Consider the following 11,877-nt stretch of genomic DNA (forward strand, 5'->3'; position numbering starts at 1 on the left):
AGAGAGAGACGCCAGGTACACAGAGAGACGCCAGGTACACAGAGAGAGACGCCAGGTACCCACAGCCTCTTCCTCCACCCTCGAATAGTTTACCTGGCGTCGTGCAGACAAGGTAAGGTAAGGTCAGATCAGGTGAGGTTAGGTTAGGTTAGGTCAGGTGAGGTGAGGTTAGGTTAGGTCAGGTTAGGTTAAGTTAAAGTCCTTCACTACATGTTCACTATTTCGAACACCAACCCACAACACCAGTTTGGGAGTTTCGAACCTCGACCACAACTCCTAAGTACTATTTAATCTCGCCATAACACAAACTGGTGATCTGAAGCATTTACCCGAAGCCAACTATGAGTACTTTATAATTACAATTCAAACACATTCAGATACCTCGAACACTGGTCCAAAAATACGATCCAATACCTCGACCACCTCCACCCCCCCCCTTCCCCCCTCTGCCATACCACAGCCTGACCGCCCCGGTGTATACAAATCTCCTTATCTGTATACTACAATGTGTATAGTATGTATGGTGATTTAACCTAAAAAAAATGTATATTGTATAGGTATTATTACTTCAGGTTAACTTATGTGACTCACGCTGACCTATTTTCCGGTGGTCGTCATTCACATACGCAGCTGAAGGACTTACTGGACTCAGTGGCGTGAAGGAGAGTACGGTATATGGACTCAGTGGTGTGAAGGAGAGTACGGTATATTACACTTACTACCATGAGTCACCACCATACGACACACGAGAGTTAATGTACTGTATCGACCTAGACACAACACCTACACACCCACCTGTAACGCCCACACCCACCTGTAAAACCTATGCTACAACACCCACTTGTACCGCCCACGCCACATCCCGCTCACACACCCACCTATAAAATCTACGCCACAATATCCTCTCCACACAACTATCTGTAAAGCCCACGCCACATCCCGCCCACACACCCAACCTGTAACGCCCACCCCCCATACCATACCCACATGGAATGATGAACCAATCGCGTGTAGGCCTATAATGACGTCACTAGAGGCAAAAATGCACTTCCCTTACCCTAAAACTGATCATAATTATTGCGGTTAAATTTATAGGCAATTACTCACATCAAGTAACAAAACACAATTCTTAATCTTGTGTTTCTTCTTCCTCTTCTGTTATTATCCTCTTTATTCTGTCTTCCTTTATCTCCATCTTCCTCTCTCTCTCTCTCTCTCTCTCTCTCTCTCTCTCTCTCTTTCCCTCACCTCTCTACTACCCCTCACTCTCGTTCTCTCCCTCAGTTTAAAGATTATATTGGCACTGTCGATCACCCTGACACCCAAACACCAGGCACTACCATAAACCACCATCACCACCATGAGTTGGCACTACCATGACGAACTACCATGAGTCACGACCATAAGCCGCCATCAAAAGCCACTACCATAAGCCACCATCAAAAGCCACTACCATAAGTCACTACCATAAGTCACTACCATAAGTCACCACCAAAAGCCATCACCACCATAAGTCATCACCACCATAAGCCATCACCACCATAAGCCACCACCTATAAGCAGTGCCACCCAGCCAGTCACCACCGGTAATTGAACCAGGTCCATGACTGAGTTTTTAAGAGACAGTCACACACAGTGGCACCTGCCTGGCACCAAGTAATAAATATCACAGTCGCCACCTGGTCCACCTCTCACTCGCGTCCCCTTCCCAAGGCCGTGACCACTATTAAGATTTGTAACTATATGCAATGTATTTTCTATGTCGAGTTTCAACGTTTTATTGCGAACACAGCTCAAGTATGTCGCTTTTTCTGCCTGTGTTTATTTAGCCTAGTGCCAGCCCTTCCTGACCTGTCTGACTGTGGTGAACCGACCGTGAGGGAGGAGTTGTCAAGGGCTAACATTTGATGAGGAATGTTTCTTTTTTTTATGACATTTTACAGTATTTTCATGAACTGTGTGGCGGTTGAGTGGATACACTGTTCACTTTCACTCCTATGGGTCATTGGTTCGAGTCCGAGGCACCTTCAGTCCACCCAGGTGTGAATGGGTACCTAACTTGACTGCTGGGTGAAGTGATGACGGTGGAATACAATGCCGACCTACGATACCCACTTTGACAAGATTATTTTTATTGTTCAAAACACTAATTTACCTTTAACTTTCCGATACATCTTTAAGGCTTCTTTAAAGTAAATTAAAGATCGAGATAAAACTTGAAACTTAACTCCGCAGACAGTGATAGACGTCATAACACACACACACACACACACACACACACACACACACACACACACACACACACACACACACACACACACACACACACACACACACAAAACAACGTAACGCTTGATGTAAACTGGGGAAACCTTCACGACAACGTCACCACAATCCGTCACACGTCACCACTCGTGCCGTCACACACCTCCACATGTTACACCTCTGCCCTTTGTTACGACCACCCAAAATTCGGGTATATTTTGTGGATGTGGAGTTACAGTGTGGTTATGAGGTGGTGTGGCTGCAAGCTACGGGTGTGGGTGTGGGATGATGGTGGTGTGGGATGGTGAGGTGTGGGATGTTGGTGGGATGATGAGTACAGATGTGGGTTATGGTGTGGGGTAAAGGTGTGGGATGAAGGTGTGGGTGAGAGGATGTGGGTACTCAGCCAGCATACCACCAGCCCACCTGAGAATGTTTCCCAACACTGCCAGCTTTGTGTGTGTGTGTGTGTGTGTGTGTGTGTGTGTGTGTGTGTGTGTGTGTGTGTGTGTGTGTGTGTTTATGTGACGCACCTCTCTGGTATTCACTAATTCTCGTGAACTTTAGAGAGAGATAAACAAAATCCCTAACCTAACCCCCCAGATAATTCCACCTTGAATCAACACCTGTTCACGATGAAAACTCCCATTGCAGATTTTTTCCGCCTTCAAGAGTAAAATTTAAGTTGAGAAGATCCATATTTTATACAAGAGAGAGTTTATATTATTTATTTGAGAGAGAGAGAGAGAGAGAGAGAGAGAGAGACAACATCAACATTCACTTTACAATATCTTTAATACATGGGCCAGCACACCGCCTCACCACCACCCAACACGAACTACCACAACCTACCACAACCTACCACCATCCATTACTATCACGACACACCACCAAGCACCACCTACTACTACACACCCATCATCACCTACCACTATCGCTATCACCTACAACCATCTACCACCATCCACCAAGCACAACAACCACCTACTACTTACCACTACCACCATCACCAGCTACCAGCCCCCGTCTATAATTACCTGGAAAATGTTGCTGTGATAAATAGACCAACCTGAGGAATTCATAACACAGTTCACCTTGGTACAACAGCCTCCCGTTCACCAATTAATTTACTTTACGAGGCCATTAAATGAGTAATATTTTATAATTCAAGAATCTTAATATCCACAGCTATTAAAATGTATAAGAGAATCCTATTTAGCTATTTAATTTGGCTAGTTGTTAGTAGTTAGAGCTATTGATTCTGTTAACCCTTTGTGTGTAGGTGGGATAAATCATCGTCTCTCAAAGGGTTAAATCGTTGTCCTTAAAGGGTTAAATTGTAGTTCTTCAAAGGGTTAAATCGTCATCCTCAAAGGGTTAATTAAATCCTCGTCCTCAAAGGGTTAATTAAATCATCGTCCTCAAAGGGTTAAATTATCGTCCTCAAAGGGTTAAATCATCGTCCTCAAAGGGTTAATTAAATCTTCGTCCTCAAAGGGTTAAATCATCGTCCTCAAAGGGTTAAATCATCGTCCTCAAAGGGTTAAATCATCGTCCTCAAAGGGTTAATTAAATCATCGTCCTCAAAGGGTTAATATACAGGTAATAAGGTCATAGATGTAACTTTATAAAGGAGGGAGTTATGTTACAGGGAAGGTGATACTGCATGGTGATATAGAGGGGGTAGTGGTGCAGGTGGCGGTGTTTATTACTCTTGCTCTATATATGGCGGCTTATGGCCACTTGCGGGAGGGGGTGGTGGGGGGAGATGCATGCAAGAACGCTACCGTACTGCCCTGGGCCAGCCACCACCTCCACCACTAACATTATCATCACCTTCACCACCATCATCACTACCACCACCATCATCACTACCACCATCATCATCACTACCATCACCATCATCATCACTACCACCACCATCATCATCACTACCACCACCATCATCATCACTACACCACCATCACCACTACCACCACCACCATCATCACTACCACCACCACCATCATCACTACCACCACCATCATCACTACCACCACCATCATCACTACCACCACCACTATCATCACTACCACCATCATCACTACCACCACCATCATCACTACCACCACCATCATCACTACCACCATCATCATCACTACCACTACCATCATCACTACCACCACCATCACTACCACCACCATCACCACTACCACCACTATCATCACTACCACCACCATCATCACTACCACCACCATCACTACCACCACCATCATCACTACCACCACCATCATCATCACTACCACCACCATCATCACTACCACCACCATCATCACTACCACCACCATCATCATTACCACAACTACTTTAATAACAATGGCTGTCCCTCGTGTTGGAGGCTGACCGGTCCTAGGGCCACTTAGGCGTGAATTTGTTTAAAGTGTAGAAGCTGTCACCAATACAACAGCCACACCCTGAGTTAATGACCTTCATGGCCCAGTGTCAAGGAATAACCGAAGAGGACCGGACATCTCGCCAACTACACTGGCTAACCAATATCCAGGAACACGAAACGCAAATCGATTAATATCCAGGTTACTAATTACTGCTGGGTAGACAGAGGCACATGGCGTAAAGAAACTTCCCCAGGAATCGAACCCGGGATCACTCGGTTGCAAGGCGAGGATAATACTGATCAATTCACCATAGGTCGTTACCACCACTACTACTACTACTACCACAACCACCATCACCAATATAACACCACCTCCACCAAAACTACTAATACTACTACTATGCTACTACTATCACTACTTTTACTACTATCACTTCTACTGTCACTACCACTACTACTACTACCACCACTACTACTACTACTACCACTACTATCACCAGGGACCACACGTACTACCACCATGCATTACCCACACTACCCAGCAACATAACTTATCAAATAGAAATAAACTGACAAACAACACAACTAACATCATCCCAATCCATTATTTTCTCCAGTAAAAATCTTTCGTATAAACAGAAAAAAAATATGTGAATGACTTGTTGAGAATCGAGGCCAAGTTCAGAGGAAACATTTCTTTTACGAGTGTTGAGCAGGAGAGAGAGAGTGTGACGCCACCACATTACAAGGTCTGTATACCTCACTGTGGGTCTTATCTCTGCTAAATATATCAAGTGTATGTATGAAACCCTAATACATACATACATAGACACACATACATACATACATATATATATACATAAAGTACATATAAACAAATGACATTTACTTTCAACAAAACTCAAACTATCGATCTAGTTTACATCTCTCTCTCTCTCTCTCTCTCTCTCGTTCAATATATCCATACTACCATAACCTAATCAATTCTCTACCAGACACTTCACATCATGTCTCTTATCTCCTCTTTATTCCCTTATTTCTTATTCTCTGTATCTTATTTTACAGTTTGTTTACCTTTCAAGGACTATGTTTCTTTTGGGTCTAATTTCCACCTGTAATAATGATGATGATAATGATGATGATGATGATGATGATGACTAGACAGTTTCCCTCGACAGGTGTTTTTTTTTTATATTCTTAATCCATTCTGATGTGGTCGTCTTCTTAACCTCTTGAGTACGATGCTTTAACCCCTTGAGTACGATGATTTGACCATTTGAGTACGATGACTTAACCCCTTGAGTACGATGACTTAATCCCTTATATATAATGACTTAACCCCTTGAGTACGATGACTTAACCCCTTATATATAATGACTTAACCCCTTGAGTACGATGACTTAACTTCTTGAATACGATGATTTAATCCTTGAGTAAGATGACATAAGCTCACGATTATGATGAATTAACTTTTGAGTACAATGACTTAACCTCTCGAGTACGATGACTTAACCTCTTGAATAGACTATCTCAAGCAAAGGAATAGGCCATTGTCTAGTGTAAGTCATCGTACTCAATGGGTTAATGCATCTATTATCTCCCACCTCTCTATTATTCTTTCATCAGGTATTGTTCCACTTCACTTCCTCCATTCTATCTCAACTACCATTCTTATCTCCTTCTCTATTCTCTACTATTCATCTTTCTTTACGTACTATCACTTTTTTTTTAATTTACTTTCCCATGATTTAACATTCTACTCATTCACCAATATTTATAACCTAGTGATAACAGTGTCACCTTCTATCATCACCACCACCACCACCACCACCACACTCCCAAACCATCTCATATCAGTATTCAACAAACTCCTAACTCACCCCACAAAGTATCTTTACCTTGATCCACACATATTATTTTCTAAACCCAAAATTGTAATATTATTTAAAATGAAATATAGTCACCAAATATTTAAACCACTCACACACTTCTAAATAAATATGATATCCTTCTCTCCTTAAGACCTGCGTACAAATTGTCCCAGTAATCGGGTTAGCGGTTTCTTAAGTTACCAAAAAACAAGAATATTTTCCCATAATTTTCGTTTATCTATACTTACGCCACAACCTCCTTGGGGTGAAGATCGGAACGTGTGCGTGTGTGTGTGTGTGTGTGTGTGTGTGTGTGTGTGTGTGTGTGTGTGTCTGATTCCCTCAATGATTACCTGTGCCGGAACAGCTAACTGGGCAAAAACAGTGAAAAAGATCAAAGTTTAGATTCTATTCGTTCAGCGGGGAGGAAGGTGTTCAATTTCCAAGCAAAACATTTAATTCCAAAACGCACTGCCGACCCTTCCAGCCAATGCCATCTCGATATACAGGTGTGGCCAGTCCCAGGTATGAGAAACTACTACTGAGTTTTATATATCTGTTGATGTAAATGAGAAAATACTGGATAAGAATTGACAGAAGAATGAAAATAAGACTACACACACACACACACACACACACACACACACACACACACACACACACACACATAACCCACACAACTAGCCGTCACAAAGTAATTATCTTAGTGTGGGTAAACGTCTTTTAAATCTTCCTCACAAACACATCTTGGTTCTATAGTGGTGACAAGTGAGTACCTCTCCGGCGCCACCTCCATCTCCTTCCCACCCTCGACCAACCCCCCCCTCCCCCTTCGAACCCCTACCTCACCCTCGACCAACCTCTTCCCGTCCTCCACTACCACCTCCCTACCCCACCCTCAACCAACCCCCCCACTTCTACCCCACCCTAAACCAAACGCCCCCCTACCCTCACCCCCTCTCTACCCCTCCCTCGACCCACATACTGTTGAAGAATCTCGTAAAGACCAGATCAAAGGCGGTGTGTGTGTGTGTGTGAAGTGCTAACCATCCTCCATACGACACACACACCAGGGTGACACAAACTCCTCCTCACAAGAAACAACACAACTCGGCAGCAACACTTCATTATATCAGCCCCAGCCATCACTCTGACGTAAACAACACTATACCACCACATACAACACTATACCAACACATACAACACTATACCACCACATACAACACTATACCAACACATACAACACTATACCAACACATACAACACAATACCAACACATACAACACTATACCAACACATACAACACTATACCAACACATACAACACTATACCAACACATACAACATTATACCACCACATACAACACTATACCAAAACATACAACACTATACCACCACATACAACACTATACCAAAACATACAACACTATACCACCACATACAACACTATACCAACACATACAAAACTATACCAACACATACAACACTATACCAAAACATACAACACTATACCAACACATACAACACTATACCAACACTTTCAACACTATACCACCACATACAACACTATACCAACACATACAACACTATACCAACACATACAACACTATACCAACACATACAACACTATACCAACACATACAACACTATACCAACACATACAACACTATACCAACACATACAACACTATACCAACACATACAACACTATACCAACACTTTCAACACTGTCAACACATGTACTGAAGACATCATCGCGGTAAACACTTGAGTTACACAAATGTCAACACAAGCAACATTCGAACAAATATTTCAAGTGTTTCATCGGCCAGTGAAAGCAACACAAATATTATACCAGCAACACAAAACACACCTTCATGGAATCACAGTGGTGTACATTATCTACCAATAACTACATTAAGTACGGTAAGTAACTACAACATCACGGCGCTACAGCAATACTACAACACCAACCACAGCAACCATCACCACTACCACTGTCACCACCACTACTGTCACCATCACAACAACCAACACAACGATAACCACCTCCACAGCAACTACAACCACCATCACCACAACAACCACCATCATCACCACCACCACAACTGCAATCACCCCTACCACCACCACAACCACAACAATCACCACCACAACAACCACCATCACAACTAAAGCCACCATCACCACAACAACCACAACTACAACCACCACTATCATACGGGCCTACCACCATCCAATACATGAAGATAAGTGGTGGAGTGCGACCCCCAAGCAGGACCTCCCTCTCCAGCCAAGCTCCTCCTCCAAGGGTCCTCCACCACACCACCTCTTCATTTCTCGGTTCCTCATGCTTAGGTCTCTCTCTCTCTCTCTCTCTCTCTCTCTCTCTCTCTCTCTCTCTCTCTCAGAACTAAAAACCTTCACTTTTAATTAAACACAGACATTCTTTAACTGTGAGGTGTGTGTGTGTGTGTGTGTGTGTGAGAGGTGTGTGTGTGTGTGTGTGTGAGGTGTGTGTGTGTGAGAGGTGTGTGTGTGTGTGTATTATAAAACTCTACTTTCACCTTTATCGTTAATTATAATATTATATAACCCTCTATATTTTCCTCTTCAAATATTTTTACATCACGAATAATTGGGATAATTATGATAATTTTTCCGACACACACACACACACACACACACACACAGGTAAGTATGACAGTGGAGAAGACATAGAATTTGTTAAGCGATGAATTGTCAACTAAAATATATATTGAATTAATACAGACACTAATAGATAGATAGATAGATAGATAGATAGAGATAAAATAAAAAAATAACAAAAGATTCACAGTAAAATCTTTAGAGCTGTGAGAATTGAATAAAATAGAAAGATATTCAGAATTGATCATAAGTAACTGGATACAGGTAGTTGAAAGGTAAAGTGGGTGTGATTGAAAGAGAATGGATGATGCAGGAGTTAAAGCTAGACAGGGTATGAATGGGCTGGGGTGTGGAGTGAGTTAAGGGCTGGGGAGTGGAGTGACCTGGGTAGAGCGTTAGGCCAAGCAACACTGAATCAAATTATTCCAATATGGGCATGACTGGACTTGACCTGGGTGGGTGGGTGGCTGGGTGGGTAGGTAGGTAGGTGGCTGGGTAGGTAGGTAGGTGGCTGGGTAGGTAGGTAGGTGGCTGGGTGGCTGGGTAAAAGCAAGCGAGGGGTCAAGGTTTGTGAGTGAACACTTTAAGAGCACCAGTGGCGAGATGGGGTCAGGTCAACCCTCACATCCCCCCTCCCTCCTCCACACACCAGACACACCCCCAACACACACCCCCTCCCCAACACACCAGACACACCCCCAACACACCAGATACACCTCCCCCCCCACACACACCTCACCTCGATATAAATAATAAACACCATTGTAATCACCTCACGTCCGACCTAAGTCATTCATATTTTTGTTCCCCCGCGTCTTGCATACTACTAAGCGTCTCCCTCTGCTCACCATGTTAACCTCACCACACCTTGCCATCACTCTCCTCATTAAGCAAAAAAAAACAACAAAAGCATCATCACTACTCGTATCTAAGTTACTACTCGTATCTAAGTTACTATTCGTATCTAAGTTACTATTCGTATCTAAGTTACTATTTGTATCTAAGTTACTATTCGTATCTAAGTTACTACTCGTATCTAAGTTACTATTTGTATCTAAGTTAACAATCATCATTCTCTTGTATGTTAAGAAAATATTGTTGATATCCGTATGAGAAGTGAGAGTCAGTGTTAAGTATTTCTGGGGCGTCGTAATATTTTTCTTTAGTTATACCGTAAAATGGGGAGAAACTGACCCGTTTTCTTTATCCAGTAACAATAACAACACGCTCGTAAACCTAAAGAATTCATTTGTTTGTTGTTAATATTATCTCTTGTTAACTCTAATTAACTATGGTTCATACGTATTTGTTAATGACTTAGGTTGGTAAATCAAGTGTGTGTGTGTGTGTGTGTGTGTGTAAATCACTACCACCAACACCCGTGGACAACCAACCACTACTATACCCATCATCTTCACAACCACAACCACCACCTACAACAACTTCATCTACCTCATCACCTACAACCTATCACGTACGACTCCAACCCGTCCAACTCACAAAAATTTTCCCCGTCGATTAAATTGGGGCGCTTGGATACCCTCCCCCTCTCCTCTCTCCCTCCACCTGCACCACCTGTCGGGCCGGGATGTAGGTGCTGGCATCATGGGTATTTATAACCGGGGGTGTTCAGTAACATGGCTTTAAACGACGCATGGTTCCGTTTATCCACACACCTTGTTGTGCCGATAACTGATACGACTACCACCACCCAGCCAACCAGCCGGGGTTTAAATACCTGCCAGTCTGAAAGCATTCCATTGTGTGTGTGTGTGTGTGTGTGTGTGTAATGCAATGAACGTTATACAAAATCTGAGTGACAGCAAAGTAGTAGTAGTATGTATAATAATAATAATAATAATAATAATAATAATAATAATAATAATAATAATAATAATAATAATAATACAAATAATAATAAAACTAATAATAATAATAAAATAATAATAATAATAAAAGGATTATAATACTAACAACAACAACAATAACAATGGTATCGTAGTAGTTGTAGTAGTGTCGTAGTAGTGTAGTAGTAGAGTGGCAGTAGTAGTGCAGTAGTAGTGTAGTAGTAGAGTGGCAGTAGTAGTGCAGTAGTAGTGTAGTACTAGAGTGGCTGTAGTAGTATAGAACCGACCCTCCTTCCATTGCACGGTGAGAATTTTCAACATAGGACTTCAAACACGTCCAACGAAGCCCGTGTGGACGCCAGTGCTCGAGGATTCTGGACGCTCTTTCGACACAAGGATTTTTGATCCCATGGCCGCATGTCACCGCAACCTAGCTCTCGATGCTGCACATAGGAGGAACGAGAACGACAAGATAAGGGCATATGGGGAGAGAATTCAGAACGTTGATCAAGGCAGCTTCACTCCTCTGGTGCTCACAACCTCTGGTGGGATGGGACCAAGTGCAAGATGCTTCTTTACCAGACTCGCGGAGGTGTTATCCAAACTGAAGCAGCAGCCCAAAAGATATGTTACAGCTTGGTTGAGATATCGACTGTCCTTCTCTCTCCTTAGGTCTGCTTTGCTATGCCTCAGGGGAACGAGAGCATCGACCCCAAAGCCGACAACAGCTGCAGATATTGACTACGAGGCAACAGTCACTGAATGCCGCATAGATCTGCGGCTCAACTAACTCAACACAGATAGGGTAGCTACTTGTATCTACTTATGTATTAGGATAGTTAATTTTAAGGTAATAAAATGGCGGCGAAAGTG

This window comes from Homarus americanus, unplaced genomic scaffold, assembly GCF_018991925.1.
Source record: "Homarus americanus isolate GMGI-L3 unplaced genomic scaffold, GMGI_Hamer_2.0 scaffold56333, whole genome shotgun sequence".
NCBI classification, from domain to species: Eukaryota; Metazoa; Arthropoda; class Malacostraca; order Decapoda; family Nephropidae; genus Homarus; species Homarus americanus.